Source organism: Pantherophis guttatus, chromosome 7 (assembly GCF_059756535.1).
Source record: "Pantherophis guttatus breed Tessera chromosome 7, ASM5975653v1, whole genome shotgun sequence".
NCBI classification, from domain to species: domain Eukaryota; kingdom Metazoa; phylum Chordata; class Lepidosauria; order Squamata; family Colubridae; genus Pantherophis; species Pantherophis guttatus.
In genome coordinates this window covers 45,274,059-45,290,260 of record NC_142069.1, presented here as the reverse complement: position 1 = coordinate 45,290,260, position 16,202 = coordinate 45,274,059, and the positions used below count along the sequence as shown (strand labels likewise).

At 37.8% G+C, this 16,202-nt stretch overlaps 1 long non-coding RNA gene across 2 annotated transcripts in view; it reads right to left on the bottom strand.

The window, feature by feature from the left end:
- The window catches only part of LOC117655675 (uncharacterized), a 30,030-nt gene extending 14,860 nt beyond the window's left edge, over nt 1-15,170 (bottom strand). Inside the window, exons 1-2 of one of the 2 annotated variants that reach the window (XR_004588755.2) lie at nt 15,063-15,170; nt 10,873-10,995 (exon numbers count right to left, since the gene is read on the bottom strand). This is a non-coding gene — a long non-coding RNA (uncharacterized LOC117655675). Of the gene's footprint in view, nt 1-10,872; nt 10,996-13,523; nt 13,596-15,062 lie in introns of those variants that run through there. The other variant, XR_004588754.1, reaches the window with a different exon arrangement.
- Between the last annotated feature and the right edge of the window lie 1,032 nt (nt 15,171-16,202).

Sequence of the window (16,202 nt, the reverse complement as noted above, 5' to 3'; positions counted from 1 at the left end):
ACCCCCACTTCTAGCTGCCTGAGCGGAAGGAGTGAGAAAATCTTGGCAAAGTAAGGATTACATACAGTGACTGTGCAGAATAGAGGCCGCCATACTGTAACCGGAAAAGACTTCAACAGTTGTAAAAGAACCTGTTTCTTTTTTCTTTATTGAAAACATACCGAGGCCAACAAAAACATTGAAAAGCACTGCTCCAACTTATCATTATTTTCTTTACTTAAGTATAGATGAATTAATATTAATGTTATCTATTGGAATTAATCAATTAAGAAATATAGAGTATATTTAATCAATTTAGAAAATATTTATAATACATAGAGATTTAGAAGTACTATTATTAGAACATCATATTACTATTAATTAATTAATTATTATATATTAACCAGTATATATTATTAGAATATTTTATGTTTGTGGATCTTATTGAATAACTAATTACTAGATATTAAGATACTAAGAATTGATCAGTTGTATAGTCTTTAATTAGATAAGATATTTATTTATATATATATTTATACTGGTAGCAATATTTATACTCATATTTATATTTAGATTTATATCTATATTCTTATCACATTCTTAACTGAATTATATATAATTTTATATAGAGAGAATTAATTATTTAAAAGAATTTATTTATTTAAAGAAGGCTTATTGGATTGATCTTTTATAAGGAGGGGGGGAAAAAAGAGAAAAGAAAAGAAAGGAATTATAGAAATTATAGAAATTTGGATGGTGATTTGGGAGAAAGTTGATAAAATACTGGGAGAACAATACAAGATTTTGAAAGAAATGACTAGCACTACCACAACCACGTTGAAAACAGCTAAGAAGCCAACACCATTTTTAACAGGAACAACGGCCTCCCCAGTGACACAGAAAACCTTGGAGGGAATGTTTGCATCAGACAAGCAACCCAGTACACCTAATATGCCAACAATGCAGGCCACGCTCATAACAATTCAGGAAACTATGCCCAAAATGCAAGAGTGTATGACCAGAAACCATGAACAATCCAGAAAAGACATGGACGAGGTAAAGAGAGAAGTCAAGAATGACATTCAAAAGATTGATGGAAAAATGGACTTAATACAAGAAATCATTCAAAAAAATGACCAAAGGATAAAAGAAATAGAACAAAAAACTGAATTGACGGAAGAAAAATTAGAAGCATTAGATACAAAAATGACAGGATTAAATAAGGAACTTGAGGACACTGTGGCCCAATTAGAAATGGAGAAGGCAGCATTCTATTTGCGTTTCCAGAACGTAGCGGAAGACCGGGAGGAAGATCTGACGATGGTAATGGCTGAGATGATAGCAGAGGCACTCCAGAGAGAAAAAGACGAGATAATTAATGAACTAGATGAAGTTTACCGAGTCCACACTAACTACACCCGACAAAACAAACTCCCTCGGGAGGTACACGTAAGATTTGTAAGAAGGAAGGTGAGGGATATTGTATATAAGATAACAAAGGACGAACCAATGTATTATAGAAATAAAGAAATAATCACCCTAAAGCAAGTACCTAAAAGAATACGAGATTTACGAAGAGATTATTGGTTCCTGGCCACGTTACTAAACAGAAGATATATACCATTCAAATGGATAACCCCGGAAGGAATGTTAGTAACGTGGCAGGGAAAGAAAATCAAGGTGGACTCGCACAGCAAAGCAAAAGAATTATATGACCAAATGATGGGTGCTGAAGCAACAAATGGTAATAAAGAAGAGGAAGGATGGAATATCAAAGGAAAACAGAAGAGAGATCGGGAAAGAACACCACAACAAGGAGGGAAAGTAGATGAAGGAGAGACCCAGGAAGAGGAAGGAGTGCAGACAAGAGGCAAAAAAAAGGAACAGGAAGAAATAAAGAAGAAACAACAGGAAAGTTAATAAAAAATAAATAAATAATGGAACGGACTTTAAAAATACTATCTGTAAATGTTAATGGACTCAACTCACCATCCAAACGACACCAAATTTACAAAAAAAATTTGAAACAAAAATCAGACATTGTGTGCCTCCAGGAGGTACATATAAGAAAACAGGATATTAAATATATACAATATAAAAAATTAGGTAAAGAATACGCCTCATTGGCAGAGGAAAAAAAAAAGGAGTGGTGGTATATATCAAGGAAGGAATAGACAGTAATATGAGGTATGTGGATACAGAAGGTAGGATAGTCATGGTAGAGCTAAATCTTGAGCTCAAAAAGATATTATTGGTAGCAATATACGCCCCAAATAGTCAACAATTAGAATTCTACAAAAAAGTGCATGAGAAAATTATAGAACAAAAAATGGAGAATGTCTGTTTGATTGGGGATTTTAATGCTATCTTAGATGTAAGAAAAGATTATGAATGTGGTCAGCAAAACAAAAATAAAAAAAATGTATTACCTAAAACCTTTATGGATATGGTGGAAGAGTTAGATATGGTAGATAGCTGGAGATGTCTTAACCCCGAAGCAAGAAATTATACATATTATTCGAATCCGCATAAATCATGGTCAAGGTTGGATATGATTTGGGTAACTAAGATGTTAATAATGGAGATAGAAGAAGTAGATATTTTACCAAATAATTGGGCTGACCACAACCCAATAATGATGAAGTGGAGAGGTCAGCAGAGAAAGAAGAATAGATGGACTATGAACACACAGATACTGCAAGAAAAAGAGTATAAGAATTACATAGAAAAGGAGCTAGAATGGTTTTATAAGGAAAACACAAAGCAACACACTTCCCTACAAAACCTATGGGATACAACCAAAGCATATGTAAGAGGCCTCACGATATCATATAATGTAAAACGGAGAAAAGAGAGAGAGAAAGAATATAATAAATTATTAGAAGAAATTCAAAATTGGGAATGTAAATTGCAAAGAAACCCAGGGGATGAAAAAATAAGGTTAAATTGGTTAACAGCAAAACATAACCTAAACGTATTAGAGCAGGGGAAATATGCAACAGCATTGAAATATATAAGACAAAATTATTTTGAAAACGCAAACAAACCAGGGAGATGGCTGGCATATAGGCTGAGGAAGGAAAGAGAAAAAAGAACAATTCAGAAATTACGAGATGATGAGGGAAGGATTCAATGGGCCCTAGAGGGAAAAAAGGACATAACAGTCCAATATTATCAAAAACTGTACGAAAAGGATATAGTAACAGAGGAGGAAATTGAATATTATTTAAAAGGGGAGGGATTGCAAATACTAACAGAGGAAGAAAGAGAATTATTAGATAAGGAGATTACGATGGGGGAGCTAAAAGAGGCACTGAAGAGGCAAAAAAATAACAAAACCCCGGGGACAGACGGTTTACCAATAGAATTCTATAAGACATTTGGAGATCCATTAAATGGAATACTGTTAGAAATATATAATGAGGCCCTAATGGAGGCAAAACTACCCAACACATGGAAAGAAGCATATATTTCCTTAATACCTAAAGAGGGGACAGATACCACACTAATAAAAAATTATAGGCCGATTTCTTTGTTGAATACCGATTATAAAGTTTTCATGAGCATAATTGCCAATAGGATGAAAATAATATTACAAAATAAAATACACCAGGATCAAAATGGTTTTCTGCCTACAAGGCAGATAAAAAACAATTTAAGAATAGCATTGGATGTTTTAGAATATTATGAGGTGCATCCAGAGAGACAGGTAGCACTGATCTTTCTGGATGCACAAAAAGCGTTTGACCAAGTTAACTGGCAATTTATGAAGCAACAAATCAAAAGTATGAATTTTGGAGAAAGATTCACTAAAATGATAACATCGATATATCAGAATCAGAAAGCATGTGTCTTGGTGAATGGTGACCCAACAAAATTTTTTGGAATAAATAAGGGAGTAAGGCAGGGATGTCCACTTTCCCCTTTACTATTTATTTTAACATTGGAAAATTTATTAATCAGAATTAGAGCAAATAAAGAAATTCAAGGATTAAAGATCAAGAGAGAGGATTACAAGGTCCAAGCATTTGCAGACGACCTTGTCTTTTTCGTAGAAAACCCATTAGAAACAACCCCAAAATTAATAAAAGAGATTGAAAAATTTGGAAAGGTAGCAGGTTTAAAAATTAATAAAGAAAAGACAAAAATGATAACAAAAAACATGATAACAAAACAAGTAGAGAAATTAGTAAAAGAATCCGGTCTGCAGGCAGTTAAAAAAGTTAAATACCTAGGGATAAATTTGACGGCCAAAACGACAACAATAAAAGAAGACAATTATGATACTTTAGTCCAGAAAATAAAGGAAGATTTAGAAAAATGGGGGAAACTAAAATTGTCTTTACTGGGGAAAATAGCAGCAATAAAATCAAACATACTGCCAAGACTCCTTTATTTATTCCAAACAATTCCAATAAAATTAGATAAGAAATTCTTTGATAATTTGGATAAAATAACTAAAAAATTCGTGTGGGAAGGGAAGAAATCAAGAATAAAATTGAATATACTACAAGATGATAAAAGTAGAGGTGGATTTGGACTCCCGGCATGGGATAAATATTACAAGGCTGCCAGTTTATTATGGATTAAAGATTGGATAACCTTAGATAATCAAAGATTGCTAAATTTAGAAGGGCATGATTTAATGAAGGGATGGCACGCCTTTATATGGAGTTCAGGAAATAAAATATATAAACATTTTAATAACCATACAATTAGGAGATCTTTAATTAACACATGGCTACAAATTAAACAAAAACACTACATGAAAATTCCCGGCTGGCTATCGACTATAGAAGCAATAACTCACCCCAACATATTATCAAAACAAAAGATTCTAAGATACAGAGAAATAGTAGATGTTCAGGGGAAATTGAAAACTAGGGAAGAGCTCAAAGAACAAGGAATAGGAATAGACTGGTGGCCCTACTCGCAAATAAAAGTAAGATACAGAAAAGACCAAGAGGAAGAAGGAATAGATTTAAAACAAAATCGATTAGACAAACTATTAGAATCAAAAGAAGGGAAATTAATTTCAAAAATCTACAAATATTTACTCGAATTCGATTTGGCAGAAGAGTTGGTCAAAGGGCAGATGATAGCCTGGGCAAGGAACACAGGGCATAATATACAATTAGAAGATTGGGAAAGAGCATGGGAAGATAACTATAGAATGACAAAATCGGTATCATACAAAGAAAATCATTATAAAATGTGGTACCGATGGTATCTGCCACCCGCAAGGTTAGCAAAAATGTATCCAAATGTGAACCCAGCTTGCTGGAAATGTAAAAAAGCGCAGGGAACTTTTTACCATGCTTGGTGGCTTTGCCCAAAAATCAAAAAATATTGGAACAAAATAAAAACATGGATATTAGAGATAACAAATCACGAAATTGAATTAACACCTGAAGTCTTTTTACTCGGCATGATCAATAAGAATATTAGGAAGGACACAAAATACCTAATACTCCACATTATAACAGCGGCAAGATTAGCGTTGGCACAACTCTGGAAAATAGACCGTTTGCCAACTGATCAGGAAGTAATACAGAAAATCTATGTATGCGCAGAGATGGATAAATTAACCCTAAAATTACAGGATAAGGAAGATTCAAAATACTTTAAAATATGGAATAGCTGGTACCAGTGGATAAGTCAAAGAGAGGGAATGCTTAGAGATGAAAGTTAGGAGAAATTAATGCAAATAAACAACTGCACTGTCAGAGAGATATAGAAGGAAATAAGTCACTGTGCGTATATATATATATATGTATATATAACATTAGAAAGTAGTTGATAGATGAAGTTGAGCACTATATATGTATAGTATATGTACTTGTAATTTGTGTGTTTGATTAAGAAAAACTTGTTCAGTTTTTCTTATAATTGTTTTAAATGTCTTTTTTTTAAATACGAATAAAGTTTGTTTTAAAAAAAAAAGAGGAAAGCTCTATTTAACTAGGGAATTGTAATAATTGAGATACTATTAATTGTATATTGTGTTGAAAGCAGAAATGGTTAAATTGTGGTTTGGATGAATATATGGGGGAAATTATTTGGTTTATTATTATTGGTAAATATAATTAATTGATTTGTAAGAAATTGGATTGCATGGAAATAATTGGAATATTTATGTTCATATTGATTAACATACAAAAAAGATAGTTATATAACTAATTGATTTATATTAAAATGTTGAATTTGTATTAAACAATTGTAATATTACATAATTAACCAATGTGAGGATGGATATAAAAATAGATGACAATGGGAAGGGGTATAAAATAGAATAGAAGGGAAAAATTGAATTTGATTAAGATTAGAGATGAGGATGAAGGGTAATATTGGTTTTTTAAAAAAAATAGATAAGGAATAAATATGGCAAAAAGGAAATATAGAAATTGTAAATTTAATTGAAATGACTAAACACTGTTTAAATTTGTGAACCAGCCAAATACTATGTTCAAAGAAAATACATTGTATGATTGTATGTGTTTGTCTAAAAAATAAAAAAAACTTTTTATAAAAAATAAAAAACAAAAAAGGTAGATGCATCCTATACTCCAGTGTGTCTTATACTCTGAAAAATACGGTAATCTAGAGACATTCATTTACAAATAAGCAGTTATAGATTTTAAAGGGTACTGAAGTAGAATCCACTGTTAACTTGTCCTGGTAAATAAATATATCACTGATATTAAACAATATGACAGGGACGTGCAATCTGTAGTTCAATATTATTTAGGTAGTCTTTTAATCATTTTGAAATCTCCCAACCGCAATTGCCAACAATTGATTAGATGGTGTTCTCCACATTTTGAGGCAGAAAATTTGCTAACATTATATTATATGTTCTAAAATAGGTTTAACATTTCTAGGATGAAAAATCATGTCTCACCATGTTTGTTTGTTTTCACAAACAAACAAACAAACAAAAACATGAACAAAGGTCCATTCATACAGGTGATGTAATCATGTCCAATTTGCTTTACAGCTTCATCAATTATCATTCTTGATATTCTCCAAAATATTAAGGGCAATCCAGCCACCTAAAGATCTCTGAAGTAAAGGATCATTGTCTTACCATCTAGCATCATTAGCGCTAGCTTTTGAACCTCAAGAAAGATTGCAGAGACTAAGCTGCTCATAGAACCAAGCTTCCTCATGGTTCTTAATTAGAGATAACATCAAATTTCTACATGTTCTTGCCTTTGTTCTAGAACAGATTTGGGAGTGGTCTTTCCAAAAAGCTGCATAAGATATCGAACTAAAGGGAACTGAATTCAGAGAACAATTATCATTGTCCATTTACTCAACTACTACACTTAAATAAACAGCATAAAAGTTCAATGTCGGTTGGAAAGTTGTAGTGTTAACTTGCATGAAGTACTATTACGTAATTAATATTTGTAGAATAAATATCATCTTATATAGCAGGAATCCATTGTAGAATGAAAAGCTATAGATCTTGCAGGCAACCTCCAGATCACAGATGAGAACTGCCTTCACTGATGTGTTAGATACTTTTGAGCAAATATCCTGCCTACTAGGTGAATAATTTCTCTTTAGAATTTTGTTCATTATTGATTTCTTCCCCCCCACCCCAAACACAAAAGAAGCATTTGTATTTCAAAAACACACCATGTAGCAGTCCAAAATTGTAAGAGAGCTTAGCTTAATTTATTGGAACTCACACAATTTTAATTAGTGAATTTGCATATGTTTCCTGCCTTAGTTTGCTTTCTCAGCTCAAGGAGTCAAGGGACTCTGTTTTATTGTACTGATGAATGCTGCCTCTCTATAACACTTGAGATTTACAAGACTGCATGAATCAGAAAAAACTCTGGGGGCTTCAGCATTTGTCGGATGTCCATGGCTGTCAATGTTCATAGTTAATGTTACTGAGCTGACTATTTCAAATGATTTCATACATTTCAAAGCTTACCCCAAAATAACTGTTTTAGATCTGAAAGACACTGCAGATTCAAGACAATTTGGGAGTGAAAAGGAGAAGCACAATGAATGCACTAAAATATTTGAATATCTTGTTCCTTAAAAACTTTCAAATGATTGCCATCAGTCTTGACAGCCAAACATAAGCAGAATTTGTGATAACAATGTCTGGAGTCACATCAACATTATTTACAGATAACAGAAAAGTGAAATGCACAGTAGGAACAATATTGTAAGTACATTTCACCAGAAATGAGTTGGAAAGTTTATTTAGGTTACTTTCGTTATGTTAAAAAAGAAGTAATGAATACTTCATTTTATATATGAAGACATATCTCTATTATACATATCAGATCTGAGTTTGTGGGTATGTAATTCTTATAGCACTTTATAATTTACAAGCTAACTAAAGTTACTCCTCAGCACATATATGTTTTTCTCCCAGCAATTCCTTAATTTTCAAACAAGAATATATTAGTTTTAGAACTTTTTTGAAGATTAGATTTGGAGCATATATTCATTTGGAGAACATTTTCACAATTCCGTGTTGTTACACTTTGAAATGAACTGATACATTCTACATATTAATATCTATGCATGAGTGTGCTCATCATAGATATAATTCCATTTTATTTGGTGTTTGTTCTTCAGTTAAGATGTTCAATTTAATAGAAAGATTGTTCCATTTTAAAAGGAATGAAATGTCCAAAATATTAAAACTGCCCACACTTAACATTTAAATAAATAATTGAAATCAACCAATGATTTCTAATAAATAAGAAATTCTTTAGTTTCTTCTGTGGTTATTTACTCAGTACTGTAATAGATTTTGTTGTATCCTATTTTTAATGATAGATTTTTTTTTACTCCAGGCTACAGGAGTGGATTATAAGGATATGATTTATTTAGTAAAGTATCTTGATCCCTTCCTTGTGCACATTTTCCATTAATTATATTTCCCATTAACTTCTATCATTTTCAAGTTTTATTTCTATTAAACTGTTACAATTTATTTACAGACAGATGTAGAAGGGACACCATTTGGAAATGTTCAGCATTTTATAGCTATTAAGCACAGATTTAATGTGATTTCCCTTTCCCTGATTTGGGAAGACTGCTAACTTTGCATGAAAGGATATGACTACCACCAGTCCTGTTCTATTCACAGAACAAAGGCTAAAGAAGGGAGGCGAGGCAGGATAAACACTTCACAACATGTTTATTGGCTAACAATAACAGCTAACAGTGACTCGCTCTGGTTAACTAACTACCATGGAGAGCGAGCAGCGTTTGAGGCACTGACAGCTCTTTTATACTCAGCTGTCAGAAGCTGGGCCAATCAGGAGCCACCAATTTCCCGCCGGCTGCCTGCCGGCACATGGACCAATCGGCTGCTCTATTGGCTGCTTGTGCTTGCCGTCCAGACGTAACACCCCTTTCTTCCCGGATGGCACAAACGTAATCATCGAAGTATGCTGGGCGTCTCCTGTTCCTCCCTGATCTGCACGGTCCACCGGATTCAGCTGGAACAGGGGGATATACGCTGGGTGCCACTGGAACTCCTGGAGACTGGATGTCCACTTCGGACAGCGCTTTGTTCAGCAGGGAAGGTACAGGAACCACAGGTGAGTTCGCGGTCCCCTCATAGTCGGGTTGAGACTCTGGACATGACTTGTACTCTGCAGTCGCGGCTCCGGCAGACCCAGATGTGACAGCCCCAGATAGGGATTCATTAGTAATCGTCTTTTGGGGAAACCAATGGTGGTGGCGCAGTTGGTCCACATGCCTCCGCCAGGTACGGCCATCCCCCAACTGCACTCTGTATGACCGGGGCCCTGTAACCTCAATTATCTGGCCGGGCAACCAGCGAGGATCCCCCCCCATAGTTTTGGGCATATACCCACTCTCCCTCTTGGAATGAATGGGCCCCACCACTTGAATCCGGGGGTTTCTCAGGAAAATAATCAGGATGTAAACGATCCAAGTCTGCTCTCAACTGGCGGCCCATTAATAACTCAGCTGGGCTGCGGTTTGTCGTTGGGCATGGGGTCACATGCTGCGTTAACAAATAGGTAGCCAATTTAGTTTGCCAATCCCCAGGTCCCAATTTGGCAAGAACCTCCTTGGCCGATCGCATGGCCCTTTCAGCAAGGCCATTTCCAGACGGATGGAATGGGGCCAGCGTGACATGCCTAATCCCATGTCTGGCTACATACGTTTGGAAAGTGGCAGACATCAGTTGAGGCCCATTGTCTGATACAATCAAGTCTGGTAGGCCGTGGGTTGCGAATACTTTTCTCAGTGCCCGGATTACTGCCTCCGCTGTGGTTGAGGCCATGGCCACCAACTCCACCCACTTAGAATAGGCATCTACAATGACCATAAAGGTATGGCTGTGGAAGGGGCCCGCAAAATCCATGTGAACCCGGGACCAGGGGGCCTTTGGCAACTCCCACTCCCTAACTGGAGCCCTGGAAGGGGCTGAGCTTGTGCATCGGCACTGCTGGCACTCTGCGACCCAGTTTGTGATAGCTTCATCTAACTTGGGCCACCATAGGTAACTGCGGCCTAAAGCCTTCATCCGGGCCACGCCCGGATGGCCATTATGCAAAGTTTCTAGGACTTGCCGTCTAAGTTCTACAGGAACAACCACCCTGGTGCCCCACAATAGACAGCCTCGCAATGTGGAAAGTTCTAGTTGCCGGATTTTGTAAGGAAGGAACTCAGAACCGATTTGCCCAAAGGGCCACCCCCTTCTCACCCAGTCCAGGACTTGGCGTAAAATTCTGTCCTTGGCGGTGTACCAAGCCACGTCAGCGGCAGACACTGGACTCTGCTGGTCATCAATCTGGAGGACTGATGAGGCTGGAGTGGGGTCGTCGACACGAACAGGAAGGGGGCATCTGCTGAGTGCGTCAGCATTACCCAAGTCCTTACCTGGGCAGTGGGCCAGTCAATAATTGTAGGCCGCCAGGAACATGACCCACCTGGTCATCCGTAGGGACAGGATCTGCAGAGACTGGCGATCGCTGGCCAGAATTCCCAACAACGGTTTGTGATCTGTGAAAATGTGAAAGAAACGGCCATATAAATAATCATGAAATCGTTTAACGCCAGCCACAATGGCTAGCGCCTCCTTGTCTATGTGTCCGTAATTCCATTCAGTGGCAGAGAGAGTTCTGGAGTAGTATGCGATGGGGGCCTCAGTCCCATTAGGCAGCCGATGGCTCAAAACAGCCCCCACCCCGTAAGGTGACGCGTCACACGTCAGAATCAATGGGAGTTCACTGTCATACTGTACTAAAACAGAGTCTGACGTGAGAAGTTGTTTGACAGCTCGGAAAGCATCAGCCTTCTTGCGTCCCCAGGTCCAAGGTGTAGCTTTATCAAGAAGGCGGTGAAGCGGCTCGGTGACTGTCACCTTGTGGTGTAAGAACATGTTATAAAAGTTCAAAAGCCCCTGGAAGGCTTGCAGTTCGGACCGGCTGGTAGGCGGTGGGGCATTTTGGATAGCTTGCACCTTTGCAAGCGTTGGGTGCAGGCCGGCGGCATCAACGAGGTAGCCCAAGAACTCTACCTGAGGCACTCCCAATTTGCATTTGTTGGGCTTGAGTTTGAGTCCTGCTTGCCGGAATTGGGATAACATGGCACGAAGGCGGCTGGCCAGGTCAGCTTCTGTCATGGCAGAGATGAAAATGTCATCGAAGTAAGGAATTACTCCAGGCAATCTATGCAGCAGCCTTTCCATGAGGCATTGAAAAATGCCTGGGGTGACACAGACCCCAAATTGCAATCGTCTACAATGGAATGCACCCGGTGGGTTACAATTGTCTGGGCATCTGCGGTGACGATGTCCACCTCCAATTGTTGATAGGCTTGCGCCATATCCAACTTAGCAAAAATTGAGCCACGGCCCAACGAATGGAGGAGGTGATGCACCACCGGAACAGGGTAGGGGTGAGCCTGCAAAGCCTTATTGATGGTTGCCTTATAGTCCGCGCAGATGCGGATAGAGCCATCAGATTTTATCGGGGTGACAATTGGCATCTCCCATCGAGCGTGATCCACCTGTTCTAATATTCCCTGTGCTAATAGCCTATCAATCTCCTTATCGACTTGAGCACAGAATGCCAAAGGCACTCTACGAGGCTTGAGTCGTATTGGGGCAATTTTGGGATCTAAGTTAAAGGAGATGGGAGTACCTGTATATTTGCCAAGACCCTCACTAAATACATCTGAGAATTCCATGAACAAGTTGGAAAATACATCAGATGAAGTTGCGTGAATACCGGTAAAGCCAATCCTAAAGCATCAAACCATTCTAATCCCAGTAAACTGGGGAGTGCACCATTAACAACAATTAATTTAAGGCGGTCACTGAAATTCTTATATTTGATCCTAAATCTCCCTGATCCTAAAACTGGAATGTGATTACCTTGATAATCACGAAGTCGGAATGTGCAAGAGGCTAAATGCCTCTTGGCCATCGAGGGCACCAGTCATTTAAGAGTGCTCCAAGAAATTATTGACATGGAAGAACCAGTGTCCAATTCCATTTTATATGATTTACTTCTATGCGAACTGTGAGGAAAAGTTTTTTCCTCAAATCCGACTTTGCCTGACTTATGGTCATCTCGGGGGGGGAGGCACCCCTGTAAATAGTAAAACATTTTTCCTCATGCCTATTCTGCCTATTTCAGGGTTGGTAACTCCGGCTGGGTCTCGAAAAACTATTTTTATTGTTGTTATTATTGGGCATATTTGGCTGGCTAGCCTTACAAACCCTGGCAAGGTGGCCTTTTTTACCACAGCGTCTGCAGTCAGCATTCTTAAACCTACATGCGGAATGGGAATGATTCCCTCCGCACTCTGCACAAGGGGCTTGAAACCTATTTACTTCAGAATTTCCTCCTTTCTTTCGAGACGTTTGGAGGTGACTTACGTCTTCCTCACCCTCAGAAAACTGGTCAGACTCGACCTCAGCCTCCTCATGGTGAACCATGGTAGTTTTCTGGGCAACTTGCGGGCTGAGGTTCTGCCTTATCTCGGTAGCTGATTTAACTGATAATTCGGAGGCTCTAGCCTCATCTATAGCTGTTTGCAACATAATATCCGTTCTGGCTAATAAGCGACGCTGTAAGCGGATATCCCTGACCCCACATATTAACTGGTCCAAAAGGATATCTTCTAAGTAATCTCTAAAGTCACAATACAAAGCGGCTGCCCTTAAGGCTGCCACATATTGATTAATAGTTTCCCCTTCTGCCTGAAAACGGTGCCTAAATGCAAAACATCTAGCAACTCTTGAGGGTAGAGGAGCATAGTGGCCTTTTAAAATGGCTAGCAATGTCTTCCAGGGCACATTATGGACTGTCTGAGGTCTAATAGTGCCCTAGCTGTCTCGAACATATCATGCTCACAGACACTGAGGAAAACAGCTAACTTCCTATCCTCTGGCAGACTTTTATAGTCATTTGCAGCCAGGAAACAGTTAAAATGGTCGAAGAAGGAATCCCAGGTCTCCACTGCCTGGTTGAAAGGCGTGAATATAGATAGGGTGGACATCTTCCTGAAGAACAGCGTCAGACCTTAGAATTTGCAACGTCTCGTCGCTGTGGCTCAGCTCAGTGCTTCAGCTCTTGTAGTGGCTTTGCTCGACCTGCCGCCTCCGAGTAATCCCACCTTCGTCGCCAGTTGTTCTATTCACGGAAGACAGGCTAAAGAAGGGAGGCGAGGCAGGATAAACACTTCACAACATGTTTATTGGCTAACAATAACAGCTAACAGTGACTCGCTCTGGTTAGCTAACTACCATGGAGAACGAGCAGCGTTTGAGGCACTGACAGCTCTTTTATACTCAGCTGTCAGAAGCTGGGCCAATCAGGAGCCACCAATTTCCTGCCGGCTGCCTGCCGGCACATGGACCAATCGGCTGCTCTATTGGCTGCTTGTGCTTGCTGTCCAGACGTAACAAGTCCTATATCCTGAAGATTGCCTTAAAAACCTCTCTACTCTTAGCAAATATTGCAGTGTCTTTATAATTATCAACATATTCCATAGCAATTCAGCAACAGAAACTGAATGTACATTGAAAAATAGCTTCCCAGCATCCCTATTCTCCATGCTTTTGTTAGTGCTTCCTTTGATCTTTCTCCATAGTGACAAAACCTATCAAATTTTATACTCTTTGTATACACTATGCCCTGTATCAGAATAAATGAGAAAATACTATCTTAATACTAGTGCAACTAACAACAATGTAAGCCTGTCTCATTCTCAAAGAGGAGGAAAGAAAAAAGCAATGTCTTGGCAACATGGCAAGAAAAAAAATGTTGCAGGACGTGTCATTTGGAAAAGATGAAGGACAAACAGTCTACATTTGACCTAGAATCTAGCCATCTTGCAACTTATATGAACATGCATGGGCACAAATAAACACATACTCCCATATAAGTTTTATCTTATTATATTAAAATATCTCTGATACCACAAATTTGATGTTTCACCTCTGGAATTATCTTGGAAATTTTCCATTCTACCACATGATGCATGTTGTAGGATAATTTTTTTAAAATTTTGTTGAAGGTGTAAAACCCCACTATGTATAGATATCGAGAAAACAATGAAGGTGAGGGAATAACTATACTTTGGCAACAATGGTTAGCCAATGGGTTAGCTATTTCACATGAATAACTGGCCCTTACATGCCTTAAACTACCCGTTTTGCAATCATCTCTCTTGCTAATTCTATACTGCCTAAGCAGGAAAAAACAATTGCAAGTTGAAAATCTTTTGAGAAGAGCATATCTGAAAGGAATTAAAAATGCTAAAAGTTCCCTAAAACTTGCTAAACAAAACCATGGCGCAAGTAATGTAAAAAAAGCTATTTAAAACTATGTTAGCTAACTCCAAGCATAAATAGGCTTTATTTTTATCCATTTTCTTTTTCACATAACCCATTTAGCATTTGCTTATTTGCTGCTCTAAAAGCTTCTCAATGTTTTTTCAACACACATGGAATCTTAAGCCTTTTAAGAAGATGGAAGAAACTGACAGAATAAAACTATTAATCATATAAATGTTTTGTTTTCAAATTGTTTGTGATCAGATGCAAAATCTGCAGCTACCTGATAATTGATAAATACTGAAGCACAAGAGAATTTGAAAATCAGCTGGCAGTTCCAGGTGCTGAGTTTCTTCTTCCTTTTATAGCTGCTCTGTCTCCATGATTACCATCTACTGGTAACCATAGGAACAATGTCTGCAGTGATTTCTTAAAGTGGAAGCAGAAATACTGCCTAAATAAATTCTACCCAAGGAGGTTGTACATGCATGTATTCTAATTACTAGATGTAGTATCTCACACTTCATTTTATATTCATACTCTGAACTGAAGAAAAAAAATGAGAATGCATCTTTTCTTCCATTTGTGTTTCGGATAGATTACAAAGGCTACAGATTCTAAAGTATTCATTTTCTTTTGAACAGAAAGGATTATTAACAAACTAATACTTTATAACCAACATGCCATTTCTGAAAATTAAGCTCTGTCCTATTCCTGCTGTTGTTTTGTATATGTATTTCTTATTATAATAGGGTTCCTAGAGAGGAGGAGGAGGGGGGAGGAGGGGGAAACTTTCTGTTGCCATCCAAAAATCTTCTGGATTTTTGCAAATCAAGTCTAACATTCCATACTGAAAAAAGGAAAAGTTGATTCAGAAAACTTCAAATCCAGAAAAGTAATCAAGCAGTGGATTCCCAGCATTTGAAAAGAAACAAGATGATTAAGCCAGTATGAATTTGTCAAAGATGTGTCACACCCAGACAATCTTACTACTTTTTAAAATAGAGATTAAATTAATAGACCAATGTAATGATATTGATATGGTATACTTAGATTTCAGTAAAGCAGTGGATAAAATTGGCCATAGTCTCTTTCTTGATATAATGGAATTCGGTGGATGGTCCCACTATTTGATTGATTTGTAGCAATCTGAACAACCATACCAGGTGCAATGGTTTTTAAATGAGCTTTATTCACATGGAAAGAGGCATTCAGTAAAATAACTCACTGTTTTGTATTACAGTTGTTGGAAAAAATATCCATCTGGGTTCAGATCCAAGTGGGGAGAAAGACACTGGAAACATGAAGGCTGATTGGAAAGATGGTTTATTGATGGAGAGGACCTCATGGGTTTTAGGTCCTGGGCAGCTGAACACATGGAGTTGAGAGAGAATGGTATTTATACCCTCTCTTGGGCCTTGCC